The sequence below is a fragment of the Hyla sarda genome, chromosome 8, assembly GCF_029499605.1.
Source record: "Hyla sarda isolate aHylSar1 chromosome 8, aHylSar1.hap1, whole genome shotgun sequence".
Classification (NCBI taxonomy): Eukaryota; Metazoa; Chordata; class Amphibia; order Anura; family Hylidae; genus Hyla; species Hyla sarda.
Genome location: NC_079196.1, coordinates 93,416,670 through 93,435,143, shown reverse-complemented (window position 1 = coordinate 93,435,143; position 18,474 = coordinate 93,416,670). Strand labels below are relative to the sequence as shown.

Sequence of the window (18,474 nt, the reverse complement as noted above, 5' to 3'; positions counted from 1 at the left end):
TTCTTGAAATAGAGCACCCCGTACTGATATTGCTTGGTGTGAGTGTCCGGGTATTGACCTGTTCAGTGGCCTGGACTTTCAGCTGTGCCGAGCGCTGTCTCTTCTCACGTATATTCGCTAAATTACTTGCAGACAGATTGGCCTCCTACATGCCGACCCTAGTCCATATTGATCAAGTGGGGTTCATACGCGTTAGAGAGGCCAGAAATAATACCCTACAGACTTTTTCGGTCATCCACCACGCCCATAAGGCTGGCATACCTCTCTGCCTGCTTTGTCTAGTTGCAGAGAAGTCCTTTGATCGGGTTGACTGGGGCTTTCTTCTGACTGTTTATCCTAGATAGGCTTGGGATGACAGATGCTGGCATGTATTATGGCACTCTATTCGGCTCCTCATGCCCAAATCAGGGTAAATGGCCAAATATCTTCTCCTTTCCTTATTTGCAATAGTACGAGGCAAGGTTGTCCCTTGTCTCATCTTTTGTTCATTTTATGTATGGAGCACCTCCTGATATCAGGGGACTCCAGATGTCCTGTTACCATCACAAAATCTCGGCTTTTGCCTATGACCTCCTGCTTTTCTTGTCCTCTCCCCTCACATGCCTCCCCTCTCATTACAAAGGATAAGGAGCAGCACTCTGTAGAATGTAAGTCGAAGGTGGGTGCACACGGTCGGAGTCCCAGGTCACGGGAGACACTTCACAATGTAGAAAGGAGAAGACTGTAGCACTCCAATAAGATGAAAAGTGAATGTGGCTTTATTCCAATTCAAACATCAAGGCTAGCCTTGATGTTTGAATTGGAATAAAGCCACATTCACTTTTCATCTTATTGGAGTGCTACAGTCTTCTCCTTTCCCCTCTCATTACTCTATCTACAAATTGAATTCCTCCAAAAGCGAAGCACTTAATATATCCCTACTTCCCACAATAGTTCAACAACTACAGAATAACTATGATTTTAAATGGTGTACTGGATTGCTCCCATATTTAGGTGTCCAAATACCCAGTGACTTTAGTGACACTTTTTGCCTTAACTTTCCTCCTTTGCTACAAACCATTAAGGCTGACTTGTCCAGATCGGAGCCAAGAGAATTTTCCTGGTTGGGGAGAATCAATATTGTGAAAATGAATATCCTCCCTAGACTCCTCTATCTCTTCTCATGCATTCCCTCCAGCCTTCCTAAAACCTTTTTTGGGGGACTCTCTTCACTCCTATCTGATTTTATTTGGGCCCGTAATCGCCCTAGATTAAATTAATACCCTACTTATATAGGTTTGATTTTGTCCTACTTCTGGAAAAAATCATAACTACACGCACGAAAATGTATATGTTTAAAATTGTAATGTTCTGAATCCTATAACTTTTTTTTATTTTTCTACGTACGGGGCTGTATTAGGGCTCATTTTTTGCGCCGTGATCTGAAGTTTTTATCAGTATCATTTTTATGTTGATCTGACTTTTTGATCGCTTTTTATAGATTTTTTCATGATATAAAAGTGACCAAAAAAGACGCTATTTTGGAATTTTTTTGCACGTACGCCATTGACCGCGCAGTTTAGTTAACAATATATTTTTATAACTCAGACATTTCTGCACACAGTGATACCATATATGTTTATTTTTTTATATAAATATGTTTTATTTACACAGCTTTTTTTTTTATGGGAAAAGGGGGGTGATTCAAACTTTTATTAGGGAAGGGGTTAAATGATCTTTATTAACTTTTTTTTCACTTTTTTTCCCAGTGTTATAGCTCCCATAAGGGACTATAACACTGCACACGCTGATCTTTTTACATAGATTTTTGTTATCTCATAGGATAACATTGATCATGCCAGGATGTGGCCCTGTGTTATATAACGGGAGCAGACTCAGGGCGTACAGGTACGCCCTGCATCCTTAAGAGGTTAATGTTGCGTCCCCTCAAACTATCTTGACACACCGCCATTAATGTCTAATCGTTGGCAACAAAAGTAAGTACATTCCTAAATGGAAATGTCCTATGGAAATGTCCTATTGGCCAGGCGCGACCCCTTTCTTAAAGGGGTACTCTGTTGGAAAAGAAATGTTTTCAAATCAACTAGTGCCAGAAAGTTAAACAGATTTGTAAATTACTTCTACTTAAAAATCTTAATTCTTCCAGTACTTATCAGTTGCTGTATACTACAGAGGAAGTTGTATAGTTATTTTCTGTCTGACCACAGAGCTCTCTGCTGACACCTCTGTCCATGTCAGGAATTGTCCAGAGAAGGAGAGGCTTGCTATAGGGATTTAATCCTACTCTGGACAGTTCCTGACACAGACAGAGGTGTCAGCAGAGAGCACTGTGGTCAGATTGGAAAGAACTACACAACGTTCTCTGTAGTATAAAACAGCTGATAAGTACTGGAAGGATTAAGATTTTTAAATAGAAGTAATTTACAAATCTGTTTAACTTTCCGGCACCAGTTGATTTAAAAAAAAATATTTCCACCGGAGTACCCCTTTAGGGTCTATTCACACTTACAGTATTCTGATGCGCAGGATTTCAAGTTATGTTCAGTCATTCAGTTTACATTGTAATCTGCTGCAGAAAATCCTGTGCATCAAATCTGCACAGAATACTGTACGTGTGAATAGACCATTAATATGTAAACATCTTCACTCTCACATTTGTGACGTGAGAGAATGCGACTTCCGGGTGTAGCGAGGCAGCGGCCTGTTTGTTTGCATATTCAGGAAGGGGTCGGGTCGAGTTGGGGAATATTTATGAGGCGTGGGAGCTGGGCGAGCCGGCTCCGTGTCTCCAATGCGCAAAGCTGAGCAATAGGAATAAAACTATAAACGGCCACAACACAGAGAATACTTTACCAATAAATGTGAGTAACCCCTCCTTTAACAGCTCTGCACTCGCACTATAACCCAGTATACTATATAGTCGGTTTCTCTTTAAAGTTAATTTGTATATGAATCCAGCCATATTAGAGCATTTGTTTTTATTGATTTACTGAGCTTGAAAGAGAAATAAAAATATATTTTTTTCACCTAAGACTATGAAATCACCTTTTGTATAGAAGTTTACTAATGCGTGTTGCTTTCCAATAGTGATCAAAGACCATCTCTAACTTCTTCAGGTAATAAAGCTTGAGAAGAAAATGAGAACAGTAATAAAAATCTGTGTATTGCTGTACAACAATGGAAAAAGCTGTATAGATTGGCAAGTGCTAACCCTTTCATAACAATACATGAAGGACATAATAAAAATAAAGCTTTATTCTGCTTCCCACAGATAAAATATTTACTAAGGTAGTAAAGGATATGGCAGGTTATGGTGCATTAAAAGAGCTCGAGAGGTACAAGGGAAGCAAAAAAGAGATAAATATCATAGTCAATATAAAAAATCTTAATGTTGTGTTCAAGTACAAGACAATCTTATCTGTAATGTTGTTTCTTTACCAAAGTCTCGCTTTTTATATAAATGCCCATTTGTCTATTGTGTTTCAAGTGCATAATTCATTTTACGAAAAAAAAGAAGAAATATACTTGATTTCATGTTTTATAGAGTGCACTTGAAGTGTTTTCCTAATAGAATCAAGACATTTAAAAAAAATATTAAAAGAAAATAATCATGTCTTAACTTTCTGATGGAAGAAAAAGCAATGATTGCATAAATACAGTAATTCATCACATTACACAAAGGAATAACCTGGTTTATGCTCATTATTTTGATACTGTACTTTGATGTAGATATTACCTATTGTTTCTAAAGATTGTAATAAACCTGCCTGGTTCTGTTCCATTAGCAGTCCTTCAGATTGGTGACAAGGTGATTTTAGGCTCTTATTGAGCCCCTGAGAGCTCCCTTCATAGGGCACAGCTATTTCTTTATTATCTTCATTAGAGATGAGCGAACTTTTCAAAAATTCGATTCGGCCAATTCGTCGAATTTTCCGAAAAAGTTTGTTTCGTTCCATAATTTTTTGCGGCAAATCTATATTAAAAAAGGCTATTTCTAGTGTACATACAGCCTCTATAGGGGTATAGAACACTTTGCTGTGTTCTAAAACGCATATGGAGTGTGCTGGGTTAGTGAAATAATACTGTTATTCAGAATAACATGCAGATTACCGGCATCGCTTTTAGAATCACTGCCGCACAGCAGCACAATGACAGAGCCTGGTGGTGGCATCAGTGTTAGGAGACCATATAGTGACTGAATGACAGTGTGGAGGTGTTGGCCGCATGAGGAGACCATTTAGTGTCTGAATGGCACAGCGTGGAGGTGTTGGCAGCATGAGGAGACCATATAGTGGCTGAATGGCACAGCTTGGATGAGGCTGAAGCATGAGGACACCATATAGTGGCTGAATGACACAGAATGGAGGTGTTGGCAGCATGAGGACACCATATAGTGGCTGAATGGCACAGTGTGGAGGTGTTGGCAGCATGAGGACACCATATACTGGCTGAATGACACAGCTTGGATGAATCTGAAGCATGAGGACACCATATAGTGGCTGAATGACACAGCGTGGAGGTATTGGCAGCATGAGGACACCATATAGTGGCTGAATGGCACAGCTTGGATGAGGCTGAAGCATGAGGACACCATATAGTGGCTGAATGACACAGAATGGAGGTGTTGGCAGCATGAGGACACCATATAGTGGCTGAATGGCACAGTGTGGAGGTGTTGGCAGCATGAGGACACCATATACTGGCTGAATGACACAGCTTGGATGAAGCTGAAGCATGAGGACACCATATAGTGGCTGAATGACACAGCGTGGAGGTATTGGCAGCATGAGGACACCATATAGTGGCTGAATGACACAGCGTGGATGAGGCTGAAGCATGAGGACACCATATAGTGGCTGAATGACACAGAATGGAGGTGTTGGCAGCATGAGGACACCATATAGTGGCTGAATGACACAGCGTGGAGGTGTTGGCAGCATGAGGACACCATATAGTGGCTGAATGATACAGCTTGGATGAGGCTGAAGCATGAGGACACCATATAGTGGCTGAATGACACAGTGTGGAGGTGTTGGCAGCATGAGAACACCATATAGTGGCTAAATGACACCGCTTGGATGAAGCTGAAGCATGAGGACACCATATAGTGGCTGAATGACACAGCGCGGAGGTGTTGGCAGCATGAGGAGACCATATAGTGGCTGAATGGCACAGCGTGGAGGTGTTGGCAGCATGAGGACACCATATAGTGGCTGAATGACACAGCATGGACATGGTGTCAGCATGAGGAGACCATATAGTGGCTGTATGGCACAGCATGGAGGTGTTGGCAGCATGAGGAGACCATATAGTGGATGAATGGCACAGCCCAGAGTTGCCAGCAGCATGAGTAGGCACTAGGCCTTCACAATCCCTAAGATTAAAAGATGAATTAAGAAATTTAAACCGAAGATTTTGGATAGCGGGTGCTACCTATGAGAAAATTTGAAATTCCCAGACCCAGGCCCAACAGCGGCATCAGTAACTCATATATTGCCTGAATGACACAGCCTGGAGTTGGCTGATGCACGAGTATACACCAGGGCTTTACAATCCCCCCCAAAAAACACGACAATTTTTGAAATTTTTGAAAAAGATTTTGGATAGCGGGTGCTACCTATGAGAAAATTTGAAATTACCAGACCTAGGCCCCACAGCGGCATCAGTAACCCATATATTGCCTGAATGACACAGCCTGGAGTTGGCTGATGCACGAGTACACACCAGGGCTTCACAATCCCTCCCAAAAAACACCACAATTTTAGAAATATTTGAAAAAGATTTTGGATAGCGGGTGCTACCTATGAGAAAATTTTAAATTACCTGACCCAGGCCCCACAGCGGCATCAATAACCCATATATTGCCTGAATGACACAGCATGAAGTTGGCTGATGCACAAGTACACACCAGGGCTTTACAATCCCTCCCAAAAAATACCACAATTTTAGAAATTTTTGAAAAAGATTTTGGATAGCGGGTGCTACCCATGAGAAAATTTGAAATTCCCAGACCCAGGCCCAGCAACGCCATCATTTTTTGATTTGAAATTTAAAACAACCTTTGCATGTCCCGGACCCCAGCGTGTGGGTAGGAAAGACCAAATCCAACAAGCCCCCACAGGGCTCATGTGGCCGTGAGATTTAGGTGAAACGTCTCCATTGCCCTGACCTGGCAATTGTTTCCAAGACTTCTCGCCAAGGCAAACCATGTGAAGAACAGATTGACACCGCCGTGACCTGCCCACATGGTATGCTGAAGGGTCACTGAGACTTGTCCGGGCAGTGGAGGCTTAAGACACGGTGGAGGATGTGGAGGCGTAGGAGGCGTGAAGTAGCACACTGTCGCAGGACCAACGGGCTGACAGAGTGTAGCAGGAAGCAGCATTGAGTACACACCAGGGCTTCAGAATACCAAAGAAAAAACAACCGTTTTTAAAATAATTTTAAGAATATTTAGGACAGCGGGTGCTACCTATATGTTGCCTGAATGACACAGCCTGGAGTTGGCTCATGCATGAGTACACACTAGGGCTTCACAATCCCTCCAAAAAAACACAACAATTGTAGAAATTTATGAAGAAGACTTATGGATAGCGGATGCTACCTATGAGAAAATTTGAAATTCCCAGACCAAGGCCCAACAGCGCCATCAGTAAACTATATATTGCCTGAATGACACAGGCTGGAGTTGGCTGATGCATGAGTACGCACCAAAGCTTCACAATCCCTAATAAAAAAGACAAACATTTTTTACGAAAAATTTTAACGAAAATTTAGGACAGCGAGTGCTCTCTATATATTACCAGAATGACGCTGCCTGGAGTTGGCTGCAGCATGAGGAGACCATTGAAATGTGTGATTTTTTTATTTGAAATTTAAATCAAAATTTGTGTCCCGAACCCCGCCGTGTGGGTACAAAGGACCTAATCTCATAAGCACCCACAGGGCTCATGTGGCCGTAAGATGTAGGCACAACATCTCCATAGCCCTGACCGGCCATTTTTGGAATTTGTACCTTTGTTTAAGAACAAGCGCATATCCAAGAGTCCAGAAGACTCTATAATGCAGGACCACCAAAATACATTCTTCTATAAAATAATTTTTTATGAAATAAAGAAGCAGAGTTCATCCCTCTGTGTATTTTTTTTGAAAATTTTACTTAAAAAAATCACACGCAACAATCGTTCAATGGTGTAATGCTTATTATTGTGGAAAATTCAAGTTTATTACTATGATAATTATCAGAAAATTTGAAAAAAAAAACACTACCCAAGAGTGTTTAATAACCCCATGCATTGCACCATAAATGTTGAAATTTAAATTAAGCATGTATTTATGTATTTCAAAAATCCTAAAAATAAAAGCCCAAGCCCAGAAGCATCATGAAGTCAAGTAGTTCCTGAAAGACACAGGAGCAGTCAGGAGTAGGCATCAGCAGTACCCAAGAGGTTTTAATAACCCCTTACATTGCACGATCACTCGCGAGATTGAGCAATAACAGGTGTGTTATGCCCTCATGTCCGGGGCTGTACGTGCGCTACACTGAACAGACCAGTGTATGTCTATCTTTCACCGACAGGTGCGGGTAACCCGCTGAACCTCGTCTGCGATAGGGATCAGGGATTGCAATTATTTGCCAGGAAAGAAGAATCACAACTGAGCGCAGGTCATAAGCTCGGGTATATTAAGTCCCTGCCCTTTGTACACACCTCATGTCTCTACTACCGATTGGATGGTTTAGTGAGGTCCTCAGATCGGCCACGGCGGGGTAGGAGAAGGCCCTAGCAGAGCGCCGAGAATTTAAAGATCATTGTTGAAATTTGCATTCAGCATGTATTAGCTACTGCTAAACATCCAAAAATTTAAGGACCAAGGCCAGAAGCATCAGTGAGGCAAGTAGTTCCTGAAAGACACAGGATGAGCCAGGAGCAGGCAATTGCAGTACCAAAGAGGGTTTCATAACCCTAATTGATAACCCAAGAGGGTTTCATAACCAACCATAATTGGAAAATGTTGGTGTAGCAGCATGGTCAATCTACTCCGAGGCATCTGGCATTGGTGGCTGGAAATCCTGGCTGATCCATCCCCGATTCATCTTGACAAACGTCAGTCTCTCCACATTTTTGGTGGACAGACGAGTTCGCTTTGGGGTGACTATGGCCACGGCCGCACTAAACACCCGCTCTGATGGCACACTACTGGCCGGGCAGGACAGCTTTTCCAGGGCAAACTCTGCTAGTTGTGGCCATGAATCAAGTTTGGCTGCCCAGAAGTCCAGCGGATCTTCAATGGTTGTTGGCATGGCCATGTCAAGGTATGCTACCACCTGCTAGTTCAGGTCCTGCTCCATGTCTACCTGCTGCTGATGAGTTGTTTCACTATGCGGGTGAAGAAAGCTACTCATCAGCGACTGTAGACTCAGGCTGCTGCTGATTGAGCTGGTACTGCTCCTCCCACCCCTCCCCAGCCGCCATGGCAGTGGAAGGTGAGCTCAGAGGGCCCCCCGAGTCAGACCTGCGAGTGGATGGACCATGTGGCCGATAGGCATCAGCCAACTGACTACGTAGAATGTCCCTGTAGTAGGTCAGTTTGTCCTCCCTCTCAGTGGGTGTAAAAAAGGCCCCCCTTTTGGGACGGTAACGAGGCTCTAATAAGGTGGAGATCCAGGAGTAATCCCGCTGACAAATTTTGACAATTCGGGGGTCACTACGCAAGCAACTGAGCATGCATCGTGCCATTTGCGCCAGTGACTCAGAGGGACTACCTGCCTCCATCTCCACTGCATACTGCCACGGTGTGTCTGGGTCCTCTGTTTCAACTTCATCATAACCCTCCAGCTCCTCTGGCTGCTCCTGCTCCTCCTCTCCTGTCCGAAGACTAGAAACACCGGCCATCTCATCCAACCTAAACTGTGCTCCGCTCTGCCCCTCATCATCCTCCTCCTCCAGTTCAGCCCCCACAGGGCTCATGTAGCCTTGAGATGTAGGCGCAACGTCTCCATTGCCGTGACCAGCCATGGTTTCAATCATTTGTTGTAGGAAATGTAGGAGTGGAATTACGTCGTTCATGGCGTAATCCAGACGACTCACAAATAATGTGGCTTCCGCAAAGGGCCTCAGCAAACGGCAGGTGTCACGTATGAGCTGCCACTGGTTCACATTGAAGTTACACAGGGGAGTACTCCTATCATCAAGAAATCGGTGATGGCTTTTCTTTGTTCGTATAGTCTGTCCAACATATTATGGAGGGTGGAATTCCAACGTGTGGCAACGTCACAAATAAGACTATGTTGTGGGATACCGTTCTGACGCTGCAGCTCATGGAAGGTGTGCTTGGTGGTGTACGAGTGGCTGAAGTGTATGCACAGTTTCCTTGCCATTTTCAGGATGTTTTGCAAATGGGGTGAAGACTTGAGGAAGTGCTTGACAACCAGATTCAACACTTCCTTGTCGCAGCGCGGACACGATGTTCTTCCCGTTGTCGGTCACCATGGTTCCCATTTCCAGATTTCGTGGAGTAAGCCCCTGTGTGACTCCGTTCGCCAAGGCAAACCATGTGAAGAACAGCTTGACACCGCCGTGCCCTACACACATGGTACGATGAAGGGCCACCGAGATTTGGACGTGCAGTGGAGGCCGAGGACACGGTGGAGGATGAGGAGGCGGCGTCGCACACTTTAACAGGACCAACTGCCTGGGAGCGAGAGCGTGGAGGAGGAAGCGGTGTGACCTGTCCAAGTTGCTGTTGTGGCTGTGCAGGAACCACATTTACCCAGTGAGCCATAAAAGACAAGTATTGTCCCTGCCCGTAGTTACAGCTCCACACGTCGGCGCTGCCGTGCACTTCTGAACACACCGACAGGCTCAAGGACTGGCCCACCTTCTCTTGTACAAACTTATGCAGGGCTGCCTTCTTCGCAAAGAAATGACGGCTTAGGACTCTCCACCTCGGCTCGGCACAAGCCATCAATTCTCTGAAAGGTGCAGAGTCCACCATTTGAAAAGGGAGGGACTGCAACACCAGCAACTTGGACGGGAGCGCATTCAACTTCTGCGCCGTTGGATGAGTGGGAGCATACTGTTGTCTCTTGGACATGGCTTCGCCGATGGATTGTTGGCGGAATGGCTGACTAAAAGTGGGAGAAGCAGGAGCGACAGAAGGAGGGTTTGACACACAGCTCCCTTCGGCTGAGGTGGTGGAGCCTTAGCTGGATGAAGGAGGGAGCGGCTGGCCACTGGGTGATGCAGCAGGCTGGACCACTACATCGGAGCCACGGTTCTCCCAGGCCGCTTTATGGTGGCGAAGCATGTGTTGACGCAGGGCCATGGTGCCGACATTGGGACCCTGGCCACGCTTCACCTTCTGCCGACATATCTTGCATGTGGCTACGTGAACCTCCTCCGGAGGCCTTCTAAAAAACTTCCACACCGCTGAGTTACTGATTTTCCCACCCGCAGTCCGCACTAATGGACTGCTACTGGCGCCGTCTCCAGGAACCCCTGTTCCACTACCTCCCGGAAAGGTAGGCTGCCGCAAATCAGGTGGTCTCCCCCGGCCACGTTTGGCTCCTGAATTTCCACTACTGCCACCACGCTGACTGCCAACCGTTCTACCGCCTTGCTGCCTCAAGGGCAACCTGCAACTCTCTTCTCTTGATGATTATGAAGCCCCTTCTGCACCCAGCTCCCAATTACGATCGACATCATCATCATTAACAGTTGTGCGCACGTCACTGATGTCCTCCTCAGGTTCCCAAACAGTGTCTGCTTCAGGACCCTGAACACTTGCAATACCGCCTCCCAAGTCACTCTCGCATCACTACTTGGCCGCCTAGCGGAGCAAGCAGCGCATGTCTCCTCCCCTTCTTGGCTGTCCAATAGCTGCTGACCATGCTCTATTAGATCGTCCTCAGTAAATAGTGGAGCTGAACCCACAGCATAAGACACTTCTTTAGGAGAGGGAACAGCATGGGACAAAGGCAATGGGAGGACAGGGACTGCTCCCGGGCCGTGCCAACTGAGGGTTGTGTCTGAGGAACCCACTGACTGTTGACTGGGGGTGTCAGATGTCACTTGTGATGATGTGGATGAGCATGTTAACCAATCCACGACAGCAGATGGGTTGCTGGTGTAGGCACGACCGCTGGCTGGTAAAGGGAGCTCAGGCCTCTCGCTGCGACTCCTGCTGCCACTCGCCCCAAGTCTGCTGCCAACTCTACCTGAAGTATTTAGGCCTCTGCCACTCCTCTGTGCACGTCCTGGCACTTCTCTGCCTGACATACTTAGTGCGTTTATGAGGGTATTACAATACGCTACACTACTCTTTAAACAGTATTTGTCTAGAACAGCAGCAGGTGATTACTTACGGCTGTCCTTGAACAGTATGTATGCCCTTGACAGATTAACAGGTACTAGATGGTACAATACTTGGATGTACCTATGCGGTATGCACTGATGAGGGCAGTAATATGCCTATTAGCAGAAAAAACTCTGTATTTTTGAAAAACACCAGCCCGTGGATACTATGGTTTGGACTTTGACGGTATGGAGCACCTTGACAGCTTAAAAGGTGCTAAATGGTACAATACTTGGATGTACCTATGTGCTATGCACTGATGAGGGCAGTAATATGCCTAACTATTAGCAGAAAAAAATGTATTTTTGAAAAACACCAGCCGGTGGATACTATGATTTGGACTTTGACGGTATGGAACACCTTGACAGCTTAACAGGTGCTAAATGTTACAATACTTAGATGTACCTATGCGCTATGCACTGATGAGGGCAGGAATATGCCTAACTATTAGCAGAAAAAAATCTGTATTTTTGAAAAACACCAGCCGGTGGATACTATGGTTTGGATTTTGACAGTATGGAGCACCTTGACAGCTTAACAGGTGCTAAATGGTACAATACTTGGATGTACCTATGCGATATGCACTGATGAAGGCAGTTATATAGGCGTAACTATACTCAGAAAAAAACTATAAAAAAAAAAAAAAAGACAGTGAATAGTAATGTTTGGACTTGCACAGTATGTAGCCAGCCCCTTGACAGATGAACAGGTACAAAATGGTACAAATGCAATACAGTCAACTGAACAATCACGTATTTCTGAACATCAGCAGGACCCAACAGTGCAGCACCACAAAAAAAAAAAAAAAAAATCCAGGGATTAAACCCTAAATTGCACTCTGTCACACAATTCTGAGCAGCAGAAGATTTGTGGAGCAAATAAAAATAAACTCAATTGTGCTGAAAAATGAGGAGATAAGATGCTTCAGAAAGTTCAGGCAGCTTGGAGATCTGTATGAGGCAGCTGACAGCTATCTGCCCCTCTCTGCTGCAATGCTCAATAACATGAATAGGAGGTTTGGCTATCAATGAGCCTTCTTCACAGTGTAACAGGAAAGCACTCCCTTTCCCTAATGCTGATGTGACTAGCAGTTGCAGTGTAACGCTGTGGTATGAGCTATTCACACACACGCAGTCCCGTCCTCTCCATCTGAGTGCATAGATAAAATGAAGAGAGGCAAGATGGCCACCGAATATATAGGGGCTGTGACATCACAGGGGTCAGTGAACACTGATAGGCTGCATCTCACATGTGATTCAGGGTCAGCACGCCTACCTTCATTCCCGCCACTGTTTCCCGCCCTCCCATAAACCCCTGCCCCATTTACTCACATGTGGATCCGCCATCTTAGCTCTCCAATAGCCTGGAACGCTGTAAAATGGAGTTTAATGAAGCGATTCGTGCAATAGAATCGCAGCGATATTCGCATTCGTTGTGAATCGATTTTTTCATGAAATCCGTAATGAATTCGGGTTCGTCAACTTCGATTCGCTCATCTCTAGTCATGACGTTGCGGCCACACCCCCGCATGATGTCACATTGTGCCCCCTCCATTCATGTCTATGGGAGGGGCGTATTGGCTGACACGCCCCTTCCATAGACATGAATGGAGGGGGCGTGGCATGACATCACAAGGGGTGTGGTGTGACATCACGAGGGATGTGGCTGGAGCATCGAAGTAACCCTTTACATGTACTTAAATTATTGCACCGAATCCTTGATGCTATGTAAAGACCTACTGCAGGGGTGTAGCTGGAAACCACGGGACCGGATGCAAAAAATTGCCCTGGGCCCCCTTCATGGCCGCCACAGATTACCCACAGACTGCTCTTACCTCTGCAGAGTTTGATGCCTGGAAATTGTTGGCTACTCACTTTGTTAGCAGATCCTCATCCTATATATGAAAACAATAATAATTACAACCCTGTTACACAGAGATTAATTAACACCAACATCAGGAAAAAACACACAGATGTGCAAAGTACACATGAAATTTAAAAAATATATATGAGACATCAGGAAAAAAACACACAGATGTGCAAAGTACACATGAAATTTATAGATTATCGGGGAGATTTATCAAATCCTGTGCAGTGGAAAAATTGACCAGTTGCCCATAGCAATCAGATTGATTATTTAATTGTTCGGGAGGCCTTTAAAAATAAAAGAATTGGTTGCTATGGGCAACTGGTCAATTTTTCCTCTGCATAGAAAGTGATAAATCTCCCCCATTATCACTGAATTTTACATTGGAATTCCATGTGGAGATTCCACAGAGTCCAATTGAGTTTAATGGAATTCTGCTGCGCTGTGCACAAGCAGAATTTCCATGCCACCGGTTTTGTCCTTACAGCGGCAGGTGCCAGCCGATAAGCCAGATATTGTGGCAGCAGTTAGTGGCATAATTATCATGGTGGTCAGTGATGGGCCCCCTAATTGCAACTCCTACAAACACAATAATTATACCACTTGTGTGAAGTATACAGTGAAGTGTGTGAAATGCGGTGTATGTGTGTGTGATTGGCTCCATTGTGAGCTGGCCTGTATCTTTATGACCTACTAAGTATTAAAGCAATATGCTGACTCTATGTTTATGATCTATCCAATCACTATCTGTATGTTCCACTGTTTCTGCATATATCCCTCTGCATCTTATATACTTTTTTGTATATCGTTTTTGATGAGTATGGTGCGACCTTTTACATCTGATCACGGTTTGTTACCCACTTGTCCCCTGAGGATCCTGGTATACTGGTATGTTGGGACTTTTAGGCATTGTGATTACAATTGTGACTCTTTTATTTTACTACTTTTAAGAAGTTATAACTTTTTTTGTATTAAAATAAGTATGCATAAAATCATCATCTTCTAACTCCTTTACCTTTTTTATTTTTCTTTATTCGGGTCTGTATGAGGGTCACTTTTGAAACATTTTTGTTTTGATACGACTTTTTGTTCGCTTTTTATTCATTTTTTTTTCCTGGTTACTAAAAATCTGCTATTTTGGATTATTATTTTTTTTTTTACATTGACACTATTGACCGCAGAGTTTAATTACCATTATATTTTCATAGTTTGAACATTTACACATGCATATGCAATACCACAAATATTTGTTTTTTATATTATTTTATTTAAAACTTTGGGAATAGACGGGGTGATTCAAACTTCTATTAGGGAAGGGGCATATTCACATTAATTAACAATTTTTATCCCTATTTTAAGGGACTATTACATGCAATCTTTAGATTGTATACACTGTACAATGCTGTTCCATATCACAGAATTGATTGATGTTATTGGCACTCCATTAGTGCAGGCTGCTGACATTTCCTGCAGTTAAGGAGCACAGATGGAAGGCAGGTAAGTGACCTTGGTCTGTTCTCCCAGCTGATCAGGACCCCACAGTTTCAGATGCCAAAACCTGCAGTATATGTGTATATATGTGTGAAGTATACAGTGGTGTGTGTAGCCTGCATATATATGTGTGTTAAATGTAGTGTGTGTGAACTATATAGTGCAGTGTTTTCCAAACAGTGTGTCTGCAGCTGTTGCAAAATTAAAACTCCCAGCATGCCTGGATAACCGATGGCTGTACAGGCAAGCTGGGAGTTGTAGTTTTGCAACAGCTGGAGACACACTGTTTGGAAAACATAGATATAGTAATTTGGGTGACCTGCAGTGTATGTTTATATATATGTCAGTGTGTATCTATACAATAGGCATACCTCCTAACTTTTGCTGAGGGCAAAGAGGGACAAGCCACACCCCTAACCACACCCTCAACTTTGACCCTAACCACGCCCTCAACTGTGAACCTAACACATCTACTTCACTACACACCACACATCCACAATGGGAATACCTCTTTAAGAGCAATAATGTTGCTAGTCTGTCACCTAAGTTTAGGGGGAATTCCGATGCACAGGTAACAACAACCACCATCATTACCACTACAGACCATATAAGAGATTACAGTGCAGTTACATCTGAAGACTTACAGATAAAGTATTCAGTGATTGAAGTCGTTCATTTTTCTTTCTCTTTTTCAACTAGCTCAGACCGTCATGATGATTTTTTCCAGCTACAAATTATCTCTGCAGAACCTGCTGGAAAAAAAACATTTTAGCACTTTTCCAAGACCTACAGCACCACAAACAGTAATATTGCCCGCCTTGTTGTCTCACATAGTACAGTGGGCAGAAGGTGGGCCCCCCCATTAGATAATATTGGTTGCTCCAGTAGGTAGACAGGTCCCTTCTTTTGGATTCCCCCATTACGTAGGTGCCCAGAGTAGGTAGACCCCCTAGATAGCTGCCCCCCGTAGGCAGACCCCTCTAGATAATTGTTCCCCTGTAGTAAGCAATCCTCCTGTAGATAGTTCCCCCTTGAGTTCCAGCAGCCATATACTCAAATGTGCTCCACTGCTGGTCGGACTCCCCTAGATAGCTGCCCCCTGTAGGCAGACCCTCCTAGCTAATTGTTCCCCTGTAGGAAGACCCATCTAGATAGTTGTCCCCTGTGCTCCACTGCTTGTCTGGTCCAGGATAGGGACCTACTGCTATGGACCATTGCACTAAGCAGTATGTCCCGGATCTGGAGGAGCTGTGGAGCACAGAAGCTGCAGAGAACCACCGTGGATGCAGTTGCCGGGACGGCAAGACTTACTTGTCATGGATTGATCTTCCAGACAGGCTGTCTTTCTGCCTCTCCTGTGCTGACATCTGAGTGTCAGGATGTGGCACGAGACAGGCCTGTGCGTGGCACGTCCTGCTATACTACCTCTTTTTTTAAATTTTGCCCCCTCCCCCCCACTAATTTATTTAAATTTGGCTTTGCCATAGATTTTGTAGTAATATGAAAGGTGTTATTGCAAAGAACAATTGGTTGTTCTTAAAACAAGTCTCATGGGTTTGTAGATGGAAAAATGAAAGAGTAACACATTTTAGAAAGTGCCCTAAAGGGGTTAGCAGACAGGACATTTTCACACAGGCTGATATGTTATTTTATTTTTTTAGACGGTAATGGTTAAGAGCACAAGGCTCACTGGAGTAGCTGAATTCAGGGCAGGGGCTACTAACGTACACAGAGGCACCGGCTACGTACGCCCGGCCACTCCAAGCTAGGAGGCTTTGCTCAATATATTAAAGCACGAAAAATCTTCAATAAGAAAGACTGAATGAGTGAGCACTCATCATTCCTGCGGGCTTCCAGTAGTCTTTTACTTTGTTTCGTTCAGCTGGGGTGCTGGCGTGGACCTGGGGGGGCACTCAGAGGCAAACCACCGTTGTTGTGCATTGCTTTGCACTTCTTCTGGTCTCCCCACTGAAACTAAGTAAAAGACTACTGGAAGCCTGCAGGAGTGGTGAGTGCTCACTCATTCATTCTTTCTTATTAAAGGAGAACTCCAGGATGTAACAACTTATGCCCTGTCCTAAGGTTAGGGAATAAGTATCAGATCAGGGGGTTCTGACTACTGGAGCTCCCGCGATCTCCCACAAGGCACCCCGGTTCTTAGCATAAATGGGGCATGTAGACCATCGCACAAAGCGGTGGCTGACACACCCCCTCCATTCAGCTCTATGGGAGAGCATGAGCGCTGCTTTCGGCAATCTCTGGCTCTGCCATAGAACTGCATGGAGGGGGCGTGTCGGCCGCCACTTCATGCATTGGTCGAAATGGCTTCTTTCATACAGAGAGCCGGGGCACCATTTTTTTTTAGCTTTAGTGGAAGGGGTGATTAGAATTTCTCTGTGGGTATATTTTTTAAACTTTCTTTTACACTATGTTAATCCTCATGGGGACTTGTACAAGTTATTATTCTGCATAAGGGTAGGGTCACTCCCTGCTGCGGCTAGCTCTGTGTGTCCGCCCGTGAATGCCAATGGGAAATCCGCCACTACGAGAAGATACACAGAGCTACAGGGAGCAGGGAGCTCACTCTGCAGTCTCTATGTGACTGCCAGCAGTTCATCCGCAGCGTCAAATACGCTAAGGCGGAGTCTTTTAGTCCTACAGGAGCTGCAGATTCATAGGGGAACTTTTAAGGAAATTTATCAAAACCTGTCCAAAGGAAAAGTTGCTGAGTTGCCTATGGCAACCAATCAGATTGCTTCTTTCATTTTTGAAAAGGCCTCTGAAAAATGAATGAAGTAATCTGAGTGGTTGCTATGGGCATCTTTTTCATTGGACAGGTTTTGATAAATCTCCCCCTTTGTATTTCAATAAGTAAATAGACAGTCTAAGACTACTCTCTGTGCTGCACATACAGAGAAACCACATTGGGAGTTGTAGTCTTTGATTGGCCAATGCATAGAAACACAATTCCTGTAGGTCTAAATTATTTCACCTTATGCTGCTGGAGTAATAGTTTTAGCCAACAGACCTGTCCTCCCCTCTCCCCAGGATATCAGTCCAGCTGCAGAAGTCCCATGTAGTGAGGTTCTGGCCTCCATTACCTTACTGAACTTTTTGCAGAAGGAAAAAGGAGAGGAAAATCCAAGTACCAATGGACACAGAACTGAAAAGAACAGGTCAGGGGCGGAGCCCATGGGTCAGGGGCCGGAGTCAACGGTCAGGGGGCGGAGCCAGAACCTCTCTTACAGACAAGACAGTGTTGCAGGCCAGTTACTGGGATGTTGTGTGTAGAGTTCTGGGTGACAAGTCCTCCTGATTACACAGTAAGGGCACACTATTACTGTGTGTGAACAGGGGAACTCTGCAGTCAGGATTGGCCCTGAGTGGGACATGTGAGGGCCATTCCGGGATGGCAGGAAATGACCCCAAAACAGGAATGTCCCGCCAGTTCGGTTGGGAGCTATGCAATAGGTTATCTTCATAATTGTAAGCATCACCAAAGGTCCTCTGCTCTACCCTCTCACACACAGCCCAATGTTTGGTAGTTTCGATTGCTCTGCTGTGCTGTTACCTGTAAGAGCCTAGTAATTATGACTCTATGTACCTTTAACACACTCTGTAACCACCAAGCTTGTACCCATTGTATCTGTAAACATTAGGCATTGTGCCTCCTATTGAAGTTACATCCAATTCCTGTTGTGTGCCTACATCTTCAATATTCCATCCTTGAATGGGGTTCTGTAACTGGGTTAAGGCAATGCT

At 44.6% G+C, this 18,474-nt stretch overlaps 1 long non-coding RNA gene across 1 annotated transcript in view; it reads right to left on the bottom strand.

Annotated features, from left to right (window-relative positions):
* LOC130284266 (uncharacterized) overlaps nt 1–15,448 on the bottom strand; it is a 36,991-nt gene extending 21,543 nt beyond the window's left edge. Inside the window, exons 1-2 of the long non-coding RNA XR_008846964.1 lie at nt 15,357–15,448; nt 13,190–13,249 (exon numbers count right to left, since the gene is read on the bottom strand). This is a non-coding gene — a long non-coding RNA (uncharacterized LOC130284266). The remainder of the gene's footprint in view (nt 1–13,189; nt 13,250–15,356) is intronic.
* Nucleotides 15,449–18,474: the final 3,026 nt, after the last annotated feature.